Source organism: Humulus lupulus, chromosome 7, assembly GCF_963169125.1.
Source record: "Humulus lupulus chromosome 7, drHumLupu1.1, whole genome shotgun sequence".
NCBI classification, from domain to species: domain Eukaryota; kingdom Viridiplantae; phylum Streptophyta; class Magnoliopsida; order Rosales; family Cannabaceae; genus Humulus; species Humulus lupulus.
The window spans coordinates 197,567,672-197,580,505 of NC_084799.1; the positions used below are offsets into that span (position 1 = coordinate 197,567,672).

Here is a 12,834-nt window from a genome sequence, read left to right on the forward strand (position 1 = left end):
GATCACCAAAGCAAAAGAGAACAAAAAACTAAAATATCAATAAAAAGTTTCTCCATTGGAAATAAAAAGTTCTTAAAATGTTGACAACTAGAAATAAAAAAACAAGAGAGGTCCACACATACTTTTATTATATTAAGTTACCACACTTATTCGATGCACTCCTAAAAAATAAAATATCTCACAAGATAAAGACCAAACTTATACATGGCAAACGAAAAGAATTATAAAACTCAATATAATGCTCTCCCCTGCTTTTGTTCAAAACAAACTGAATTATAAGAGACAACAAAAACATTAGAGCAACCAAACTGAGAAGTAAGAAGTTTAAGTCATAATATATATAAATTATATATCTTAAACTTGTTCTCAATGTTACATATAGACACTGCTATATATTATATTACATTCAAAATAATAAAATAAATATTTAACAACCAAACATATATGATAAAAATAAACCCTGCAAACACTTTCCTGAAGAAGCTTTTGCCTCCATTATAGATCCACAAGCAATCGATATATCTTTCAAAAAGCATGCATTAAAGACTAAAGGAAATGTGCATGGTTATTAATTAAATACATACAAAGATAGTAGTTGTTATAATTGTTACTTGTAAATTGCATGATGCAACAATAAATTTTAAGTAATTTGGACGAAACATCTTAAACACAAGAGGAAGAAAAAGATGGGCAAACGTGTTAGAATATCAGTTTCTACAACATTGGACCCCACACAAATGATGGTGGTTACATAGTCTATTTTATATTCAAGTAATGTTTATATAAATGTCTTCCAAGTGGAGAGGTGCCCTTAATTATATGTAATTTATAACATTTCGATTGACAATATAAAACATGCTTAAAGGTGTCTCAAACCTTTAGATTTTGGAGCCTAATATTAAGATTATAGGATAAAACTTGGGACTTTTATCAAACATGTGCTATGCAAGAAAATTGTAGAACATGCATAAATTGTTATAATGATAAAATCACACAACATAATTTGACTGAGCAAAGCACAACATCAATTAACATAAATATACTACATGAAGATTTAACAAAAAAATAGGTTACAAAAAAAAAACATATTACATGAAAATTAAAACATACTAAAATACACATCTTGCGCTGAATAGAAGAAAAAGAGAAAAGCCAACATGTCACCATCTATAGAAAATCGGACAACATATCCCCTAATTTACTAGCCTAGCCATCTGTCACATTCAACACCAACATGTCAAACAAAACAAACAGCACACACGTTTTCATCCATATATCACCGCTGCCCACAAAATTCTCAGAACCTACTTCACTAAGACATGCAAGTTCTCAATCTTTCGTTGTCACCGCAGCACACATAATTCTCAGAACCTACTTCACTATGAATGAATATTTAAGATATTCAAACCCCTCGAACATACACATGTATAATATTAAAAAGAATAAAAAAATTATAGCTCTTCCAATCAATAGCAAGCATTGGACCGTCCTCCCCTTGTTGATGGAGTGCCATCTTAAAAAATGACTACAAAAACTTATTAGTGCCAACTAATTTTGTATAAACTAGTTACATATATAAATATTAAATCAACTAGTTATAAATGTATCATATGTTCTTTGATATAATTTTGTTGAACCAAACCTCTCCATTCTACATCACTCTTTATGGAATTTGGCATTAGTTCTTATCGTTTACTAGTATCTGTTTTAGCATCAATAATGTCTATGACAATTCTTGATTTTGAGGGTCTTCACAAGTTTCCCATCAATTAAAAAAAGTAACTCTTCATATTTTTCTAATAAAAGCCAGCAATCAAGTAGGTACAAAATAATTATTATAATAAAAGTGATGTTCATATAAGATAAAAGCAATATGATGACTAGAAAAGAAACTAATAAAGGCCTAAAGTCTACACCTAGCACGTAAAAGTAAATGCCTACAATAATCACATGTTATGTTCATGTTATCTTATAGTTTTGGTTAATATTAGAATAATAATATAATAATGAATCAACTATATGAATAATATAATAAAAGCAATGCTCATATAATGTAAGCAAGCAAATGTACAAAAAAATATTATAATAAAAGCAATATTCTTATAAGATAAATGCAATATAATTTATGTATTGACTACAACATAAACAAATAATGAGCATTGACTAATAATACTAGGAATTGGGTTAAATTGTCAAATAGTTCTTGTCTTGTCATGTTTCACTTTTTCTTCCACTAGCAATTAAATAGCCCTTGTCTTTTCATGTCTCCACTGCCAATTTTTCTTTTCATACTTTTGTTCACAGACCACTAATTGTTCTACCCTTTCGAATATATTAATCCAACTTGCATAATCCCACTACACCTCTAACACACACACGCCTAACTTGCATAACCTCACCACACCATCATATATTCCAACCAATCCACTATTCACACACACCTCCATATGAACTACCCCACTACACTTACATACATAATATACAGCCATCATACATATTTTAACTCTTTTTTCACTGAGATATCTTTAGAAATCTTGTTAATCTTTTAGTTTAAAGATGCAGTAGTTTATTTCATAACTCAACACCAAAGGAAAAGCTTCAAAGTCAATCAATTTTTCACTCACCTGTTCCTCGCTTCTTGCTCACCTATTGCTCTTCTTGGACATCTATACAAAACAAGCCAAATCAATTATGAAGGGCTTTAGCTTGGTACAATAATGAAACTTTAGACTGGTAGCAGGTGGTGCCAAGGGTGGTGCCTAGAATTATTGGAAAATTTCCAAAAGAAAATCAAGTGTTGAAAATCTGGTAAGGAAATGACCCAACATACTCTTCACCAAAAATAATTCAAAACAAACTCTTCTCTATAGGTCTTGCTCTATGCATTTTTCCAAGGAAAATTATTGTATATGTACATACACAAAAATCAAATACTCTACATTACCCAAAGTTCATGATATGCATATATATATATACTATTTCTTTACGTACTACAAATACATATATATATTTGATGACTGATTAATTTATTGAGCCCAGAGTTATAAGAAAATCATAAACAAAGCATTCAAAGTGGCAAAAAGAAGTTATCAAAGCTTTTATTTTCACTTACCTAAAATCCATACAAACAAAAGACTTTATGTTGTCAGAAGAAAGAAACCAACACCTCTTCTTAGTTGTACGAGCAAAAGCATCTCTCTGTAGATTGGAAGTTAATCAAACTAAAAATGAAAATACAAGAGCCAACAAACATATAGCCATACAAGAGGCGGACGCCTTCAGACCATTGGTTGACAACCCTGGGCAGCGCGTGTGGTGGTGAGCTCACGGGGGTCGACGTTTCGAGGGTCGACGGTTCGATTGGGCTGGCACGTGTACTGCTCCGGCGATGGGATGATGGTCGTTTGGGCCTGGCAGAGGCAACATAGTAGTGAGAGAGAGAGAAAGAGGGATTCGGAGAAAAGGGCTTCGGGGAAGATAGAGGGAAAAAAAGGAAGATAGAGGGAAAGAGGGAAGATAGAGGGAAAAGAAGGAAGATAGAGGGAAAGAGGGTTTCAGATTTTTTTTTTATTTTAAAATTTTCTTATTTATTTAATTAAAAAATATATGATATTTAATATATAAATTCTTTTTAGTTAACACAATTTCTTTTTATTTAAATTAAAAATATCTTGTGTGTGACTGAAATAAATCCCAAATGTGTATTTTGACCCTATACTTTTGAAATAATGAGGAAATTTTAAGGACTTGCTTTGATAATCCTGAATACTCTATTAGGACTCGCAAAGCGAGTCTTTAAAAGTCACCGTTCCTAATTTTTTAGCCCAGGTGTTTTTAGGACTCGCAAAGCGAGTCCTTAAAGATTATTAAGGACTCCCTAAGCAAGTCCTTAAAATTGTTAAGTAAAACACTCATTTTTTAGCCCAGATTTTTTTAGGACTCGTATATTTTTTAAGGACACTAGTTGCGAGTCCTAAATTGTATTTTTTCAGGACTCTCAATAAGTGTCCTAAAAACTTCTTAAATATTTTTAAGGATTTGCATTTATGTGCATGTCCTAAAAAAGTGTCCCGTAAATGGTATTTTGTAGTAGTGATTGAACGATCCAAAAGCTATGGAAAGATAAGTAAAATATCTACAACTTTTATTTCTATGAGTTTTTCCCGAAAGTGAAGATATCATGGTCAAATAGTGGTTGAAGTTTCAGACTTGTATTACAGAGCATAAAGGACACGTGTTGAGCATCTTCAATGTAGTATTTTCCACCCATAATGTCTTTAAACTCCACACTCAATACTAAATCCATCATATTCATTGTATTTAGTAAGTACTTTCTTCTTATTTGACTCCGTATTATATAATTGACCATTTAAACCTGAGACAAGAATAAATCAAGCGTAAATGTAAATCTGCACAACCTAAAGTAAAAACACTCAAATAATATCTTAAATTACTTTCTAGAACTAACCTAGAATATCAACCTAATATATATACAAAAAAATTGTAGTAATATGCCTAATTTTCTCCGTAGGCATTCAGATTTAAGATGAGATTTGATAAAAGCTTCTTCTGTGCATGGCACGTTAGTCTACCCATTGGATGATCAAATTCATATGGGAGGCCTAACAATGAAGAAACAACTCTTAGAATAAAGGATTGCTCAAGAATGAAAGATGAATGATGAACCACTTCTTTTCGTTCACGAACAAATGTCTGAGTTGGAATTACTCTATTGGCAAATAAAATCCTATGACTATCTATGAATATATGTAGCAGGAAATAGAATTGAAAGCTACTACTGAACTGAGCACTTGACTTCTTTCGTATCCCAACGTACTGAAGATGCTTATTAATAGATGATATCTCTTGTTGCCTTGAATGATCAGTGGTAGAGCAAAGTATTTAATGTGTTAATTGGGAGACATCGATTCATGAGGATTGAGGACTCACATGGGATTGTCTCCCAACTATTCATTATCTTACACGAAACAAGCCATAACCCACATCCAATGTGAAACACTACGTCAACTGTTTCCCCACCTAATTATGATTTTCCTCTTATATCACTACAAAAAACTTGACTTTTAGTCAAAAAAAAAATTGTGACTAAAAGTTTTAGTCACTAAAAAATATTATCCCCACGTTATCACTAAAAAGTCTTTTAGGCACACTAAAAATATCGTGGTGACTAAAAGTCACTTTTAGTGACAACAATTATTTGTAACTAATAGTCATCACAATTAGTGACAACTTTCTTTAAGCCACAACACATTTATTTTTAGTGATAATTTTAATTATCACTAATATTTCTTTAGTGACAACAAAAAGGTATCACTAATAGTTCTTTAGTGATAATTTGTTGTTGTCACTAATAGTCTTTTAATCACAAAAAAAAAAAAAATCATGAATATATTTAATTAAAATGGATAAAAAGATGAAAGGATGACTAATCAATACAATTTTTTACACAACTAGAGAAAAAACCTGAATATAATAGCAAGTAGCCACATTCATTAACATCAAGAAAGTTAAGCATATTGTTATACCACTAATATCTAAAGTATTACAGCCAAATCAAGTATGAGACCATCTGAGAAAAGCTAGAAATAAGCTGAGAAAAGCTAACCAACAAGCTGAAAGTTCAATCACAGATAATGTATTTTATTGGGAACCAAAAAAAGATTAAACTCCACAAACATCAAAGCCCATTAATAAAAAGAAAAACAGAATACATTGGATTAGTCATCCTTCTCTTGAGCTTCCTCTCATCTTTATCACCCTTCTTCTTTACCTGCAACATCTTAGTATTGTTATACTTAGAGACAAAATAGTTCATATTACATTTTGCCTAAAAATTATTTTGAACTTACCACCACTTTAGAACAAGTCCTCAATATCATTCTCAAAAGACTTTGATGAGTGACTATGCGATTGCGATGATGAACAATTCATTTGTCTCATAACTTTTTCAAACATCATTTGCATCATTATCAAATAAGTATAAACACAAGATCAATGACAGCTAAAGTTCTCTCATTATTAACTAACATTAACTAATAGCAAACATGTTAATGTGAATGAGAAATTGAGAATCATTGATGTATCGTTGAATTAGAAGATTGGGGCTTAATGCCTTTTAGTGTAACTAATTTAGAGAAAGACTTGGACAAAATCATATAAGCCCCTACTACTCAAAAAAGAAAAGTCTCAGCCCCAAAAATATATAATATCATACAAAGTTATATAAATGTGTCTATCAATGACAGTTTTCAAAGTTAAGTTTAGCTAACATTTCTCGCATCTATATTTATTTAAGGAAGTAAAATAAACAAACAGAAGCTATGATACTAAAAATATACACTAAAATGATGACATCTCTTTTATTCCTAAAGATACAGACACAGAAGCTGTTAGGACTTGCGTGTTTTTGCATTTGAAACTAATGAATTCAGACCCCATTTGCTGTTACTGTTACTGTTTCTTTTCCTGATAATTGCTGTTGTTTTGTTACTATCTTGTTGTTGTTGTTATTATGACTTATTTTGTGTAGGGACCAGGGAGATGGACATGGAGGTCTCTACTCTCAGGTCTATTATTTGTTAGTCATTATTACTACTATTAATTTTTCTTGGCACTGTGGGTTCATGTAAAATCAATTAAGTGGGTTAAATAGTAAGTTGAGTGTAGCACGATGGGATCCTTTGGTAAGTTCTTTTTAGTATTAATGATGGTTTTGGTGTCCTTCTAGAGGTAGGATATTAGGGCAGAGTTCCTTTGGGGAATAAAAAAAATGAGAAAAGAATACTAGGGATAGTTTCAGACATTACTACTTGTTGCAAATTTTGAATGTAAGGTGTATAATGTGACATAATTGTTTGTTTATTGCTTTTTGGGTCAACGATTAGAACAGCTGATCTTTTCTCTCCTAGCCTCATTTGAATAATTTAGTGCTATAAAGTTATTCCTAAAGATTAGAATTGAGTGAAGAAAATTTGACTTTAATATCCTTTCAGAATATATAGTTTTTTCCACCTAGTACTTGCTGCATTTTCCTGGTAGTTTTGCATTGTAGACTCTGTATTGAGTGGTTCTACTTAATTGTGTAATATACATATCATGTTGTAGAGGTCTTAAGTAAAAAATAGTGTTTATGATTATATTTGCTAGAGCATATGCATGGTCACCATGATTATCATATTATAAATAGTTTAATTTCATAAAAAACATCTGCAAATTAATTTAGGATCAGGATGGCTTAGTTTTGTGAAACTATTGTTATATCAACAAAAAAAATTGGTCGATATATGTTGATTTTGTTTGATATATATAGTAATGACTGTTTCATTGCCTCCTAACTTCAAGGCAGACAAATACACTGTAATCATCTTTACATTGCTAATGTCATTTTCTTTCAATGGCCTTTATAACTAGAAGACTTATTCTCCTCCAGTCACTGGGATTTTAGTATTAAGAGTTAAAGTAAAATTAGTAATATATTAGTTAACTTTCTATTTGTCAATGGACCTTCAATCCATCGAAGTGCTTTGTTCTGTACTCATGAGAGATGATTTTGCAGATGACAACAGCAATTGCCATAAAGGAATTAAATTAGACCAACAAGTTAAAGCAGCTTACTGATGAAATTTGATGTCTTCCAAATCAATAGCTTTTCCCTTTGTTGCTCTGCCTTGTGCCTCTAGCAACACTCGATTGTTAAGGCCAAGCTTGCATTCTGGCATACCACTGCAACCAGTTTCATTTCAGCTATGTACCACGAGTAAAAACAGATAACTCAATGATAAAAATAAAATAAAAATGCTAATGCAATCATATTACATTGACTCAAGTACATAATAGTGTCCTGTCTGAGAACTGAGAAATAGTGAAAGTTTAGGTTCCTAAGTCTAGACTTTTTGACTAGATTGAAAGTCAGGCAGAACTAGATGGAAGGTCTGTCTTGCAGATCAAGGGGAACCAGTTCTATCTTTTCCTGCAATCCTTGTACCCAAAAATGGATTGAGGAACAATGTGTGAGAATTCTGTCCCAGAGCAACCCTCATTGATACAGCAAAGTACAACAAACAAATCAGAGTTGGGACAAAAATAATGATAGTAACACAAAATCTTGAAAATGATATAGAAAAACAGTAATAAAGATCTGGTATCCTACAATAACTCAATAGTGTAAACTCTTGATAATTAAGAGTTGGAAAATCAAATTACGAACCCTAATTTGAACACCTAAACAAAAATATATTGAAGGTGAGACAAAAAATTAGGTTATAAGAGAAAACAAACCTTTAGAAGCACCTGAAATAGGCCAAGTGAAGATGATCTTAGAAGCAACTTCGGCCCTTGTTCGTAATCCTTGCGAAAGCCTCTGTTGATGGGAAAGCACAAAAGATAGAAGACAAAAATCTGTGTTGTAACTGAGAAAGAAGAGAGATTTTATCGGCAATGAATTCAGCCAACAAGAAGATTTTGAGAGCCAGTAAGATCGAACATGGAGGTGAGAGAGAGCGAAGGAGAGAGAGTGAGAGAGAGCAAGAAGGAGAAGAAGAGAAGAGGATAAAGTGTATTATGTGTTTACTGTTTTAATTAATAATTTAGAAATACTTTTTATTTTATTTTTGGATATTTTAGTCACAAATAAAGTTATACTTGTGACTAAAAATCAATTATTGGTCACAACAAATTATGGTTATAACTAAATATAAATTAGTGACATATTTTTGTGATTAACGTTTATTAGTTGTCACTAAATGTACTATTAGTCTCAATAGTTTATCGTGGCCTTCTAAAATTTATAAAATTAAAAAATTAAATATTGTCACAAAAAATTTGTTGTCACTAAAATATTTTTTGCCACAAATTATGACTAAAAAATATATTTAGTCACATATTTGCATTATCGAAATAATAGAAATTAATTAAGAAATAGTATTTTTGCCTTCTCAACAAAGACTAATATATGATTGTGCCCCGAATGATTCACAATGTTAAAAATATCTCATTTACTATACAAATTATTGAAATATAGGATTTGTGTTAGATTTTGTCCAAGGTGGCTAACAGATTGACGATGTGATCCTTTGTGTGTTGATGTGGCAGTGTCACGTGTAGAATAGTTATTAATTTTTCCCCCGAACTTTAACCATTAACAAATTGTAACCTTTTATTAAAAAAGATATTTTTTCTTGAAAATATTAATGAAATCGTTAAAAAAATCAAAATCTTATTAATATAACAAGTAACTATTTTCTACTTTTTAATTTTCTTTTCTTTTACAATATAAAATATATCTATGTTCGAATGAAAATTTTAAATAAATACGAAAACAAAGAAAAAACTTTTAATTAAAAAGAAGGAAGAATGATGAAGGAGGAAGGGATTAAAAAAATAAAAATACTTTTAATTTAAAAGGAGGAGGACGAAGGGGAAACACTTTGTTTTATTTAAAATATTTATTTTAAGAAATATTTATTTTATATTGTAAAATAAAATGAAATATAATTTTTTTTTTGAATATTTGAAAATAGTGGTAATAGTTCGTGGGGGGGGGGGGGGTGATATTTTTTCTAAATTGAAAGTATGTTGTATATTGTAAAAGAAGCGTGCAAATCACGTGGCTAATGTATTAGCAAAAAAATTTCATCTGTTTGTAGAGGGAAAATGGAAACCCACGTTTCACTAAAGAGAAAAATCGAGCGATGAGTTCTGCGAGAAGAGAAACAGAGGCAAACACGTGGAACGTGAAGATACGTAGACCAATGGCGATAACTCATTTGTAAACCTTCTCTTTTTTTTTTGTAAAAATAGCTGACTTTTATCATAGATAAGAGATTCTTTTCGAAGTCTTTGCTATACTGTTATTTAATCAAAATACAAAGAGAGAGTGAAATTTGACTTGGAAGCGAATGGTTTTATTTGCAGGTAACAACCATTGGTTCCAGTCAAAGTTCAGTTACTGGAAGAGCATATCCCAAAACTTGATTTAGTCAACAGGGAATTAAAGATAGAGTAGAGCAAAGATGAGGAAATATTCAGAGTCTTATTTTCAATTTTGAGAAACCAATATTGCTTGAAAAATTGTCTGAAAACAATTAGCACCATCTGTGGGAATCTTTATTACATTTTCTTGATTTTCTTACTTTTCCTTAGCAACTGTCTTGTCACTACAACAAAATAGAGGTTTTATGACTTTAATTGGGAGACATTGGAAGTCTACAATGTCTCCCACTTAGTGAGACGTTGTTGCTAGGGTCATTGTAGGTATATATCCCACGTCTCCTATTGGGAGACGTGCCTCACTTCCCACGTCTCCCACTGGGAGAGGTGGAAAGTCAAACGTTGACTTTCCACCTCTCCCATTGGGAGACGTGGGAAGTGACTCACCTCTCCCAATGGGAGACGTGGGAAGTCCCTAGGAGACATCCCACGTCTCCCATTGGGAGAGGTGAGTCATTTCCCACGTCTCCCAATGGGAGAGGTGGAAAGTCAACATTTGACTTTCCACCTCTCCCATTGGGAGACGTGGGAAGTCTCTCACCTCTCCCAATGGGAGACATTGAAAGTCTCCCACATTTAAAAAAAATAAATTAAATAAATTTATAATTAATATTATTTTAATTTGATTTAATAATTAATTAAATTGAAATAATATTAATTTAAATTGAAATAATATTAATTTAAATTGAAATTATTTTAATTTAAATTGAAATTATTTTAATCTAAATTGAAATTAATTTAATAATTAATTAAATTGAAATAATATTAATTTAAATTGAAATTATTTTAATTTAAATTAATTAAATTGAAATAATATTAATTTAAATTGAAATAAAAAAATATATTTGTTAGATATATACAAGAAATACAATATTTGTTAGAAATATTCAAAATGAACAAATATTGCATTGTGTATGAAGAAAGAGTTAAAAAATTAAAAAAAAACCTATCAACGAGGTCGGTAACTTTGGATTATCGGCAACATATATGTCGCCCATTCTTGTCGCAACTCATCAATTTGTGCCTCTGTATATGATGTGCTTGTTAGCTGCAAGAAATATAAAGTAAAATATATTAATTAATTATTTGATTACATTTATAGTTTCAAAAATAATTTGTAAATTTTAATTAATAATACCGTTCTCAAGTAATGCCTGGGACTTGCATGTTCAATCAAGTAATGCCCGTTCTCAACTAATCGTTTATTATCCTAAATAATATCGGGCAGCATTTCCCCTATAATAGTGACCTAACCATCTGCATGTGAATAACAAAACAAACAATTCAAACAACATACAATAAGTTTCTTCCTTATAGAATGCCTATATAAAATTAATTGTTTATTATCCTTGATAAAATCGGGCAGCATTTCCCCTATAATAGTGACCTAACCATCTACATGTGAATAGCAAAACAAACAATTCAAACAACATACAATAAGTTTCTTCCTTATAGCTCCGCAGCACACAGTCAAATTTCTCAGAACCTACTTCACTAATACACACAAGTTCTCAACCTTCCGTTATCACCGCAGCACACAATTTTAATCTCAGAACCTACTTCACTGTGGATGAATATTTAAGATATTCAAACTCTTCTAACATTTGTTTAATAATATTAAAAGTAGAAGTAAGAGAATATATATTTACCTCTTGCAATTAATAATTCAAAAGCTAGCAAAATTACTTCAAGTAGTAATCGAATTCGCTATTAAATTCACAAACCAATATAAATAAATTAATAAATAATAAATAAAATATCACTAAATATCTAGCAATATATAACTTATTATTATAATTTTAGAAACTTAATTACCTCAAATGTGTGATTGATAGATATAGAAGTTTTGATGCAAAGTACTCTCTAAAATCTCACCACCAAAATCACAACCTACGAAATTAAATTAATTAATATGTTAAACATTACTAAACAAATATCACTAAATTCCTAATAAGTAATTGATTGGTAAACAAATAAAAAAAAACTCCAATGAGCCACTAATTATAACCTAAACAAAAAATCAATAAAAAATTTCATAACCTAAAATCTCAATAATCAACAAAAACATAAATTTTTGCATATATTTATATTTTTAAAATTATTTAATAAATTTATTTTAACATAATAACTATATATATAACAAAATAGTTAGAATTTAAAAAAAAAAGTTTAAATATACATACAAAAATATATCTAAATTTCGAAATAAATAATGATAAAAATTAAAAAAAATCATGAACATATATATTATAATGAAATATATACAATGTGATAGGTTAAATTAAAAAAAAACTATGAAATCTTAAATCTATAAAAAAACCTCCATGGAAAAACAAATAAATCTAACAATGTATAGAAAAAAATGCATAAAAATGTAAAATTAACACAAAATCATGTATATTACTCATCCTAATGCTAAACCTATGATTTTTTATCAAAATAATTAACTAAAATTCATAAAAATTAAAAAAAAACTAACCTTGAAAACCCTAAAATCGCAACCCCTTTCGTGCTCTCTGTTTGGTGTGCTCTCTCTGTTTGGTGTTATGAGGAAGAAGAAGACCCAAAATTCATTAAATGGCCAGGGGGACATCAAACGTCTCCCACTGGGAGACGTGGGACACGTGGCACGTCTCCCACTGGGAGACATTGAATGTATAGAGGGGTACATCCAACGTCTCCCACTGGGAGACGTGCCACGTGTCCCACGTCTCCCAGTGGGAGACGTTGGATGTACCCCTCTATACATTCAATGTCTCCCAGTGGGAGACGTGCCACGTGTCCCACGTCTCCCAGTGGGAGACGTTGGATGTACCCCTCTATACA

General features: G+C 30.8%; 2 long non-coding RNA genes across 2 annotated transcripts; both read right to left on the minus strand.

The window, feature by feature from the left end:
* Positions 1–5,634: 5,634 nt before the first annotated feature.
* Positions 5,635–7,847, minus strand: LOC133790095 (uncharacterized). The gene is made up of 2 exons (XR_009873888.1): positions 7,636–7,847; positions 5,635–5,791 (listed from the first exon to the last, which is right to left on the minus strand). It is a non-coding gene; the product is annotated as an uncharacterized LOC133790095 (long non-coding RNA).
* Positions 7,848–10,821: 2,974 nt separating this feature from the next.
* LOC133790096 (uncharacterized) lies at positions 10,822–12,594 on the minus strand. Its single transcript, XR_009873889.1, has 4 exons — positions 12,488–12,594; positions 11,824–11,898; positions 11,147–11,265; positions 10,822–11,056 (listed from the first exon to the last, which is right to left on the minus strand). It is a non-coding gene; the product is annotated as an uncharacterized LOC133790096 (long non-coding RNA).
* Positions 12,595–12,834: the final 240 nt, after the last annotated feature.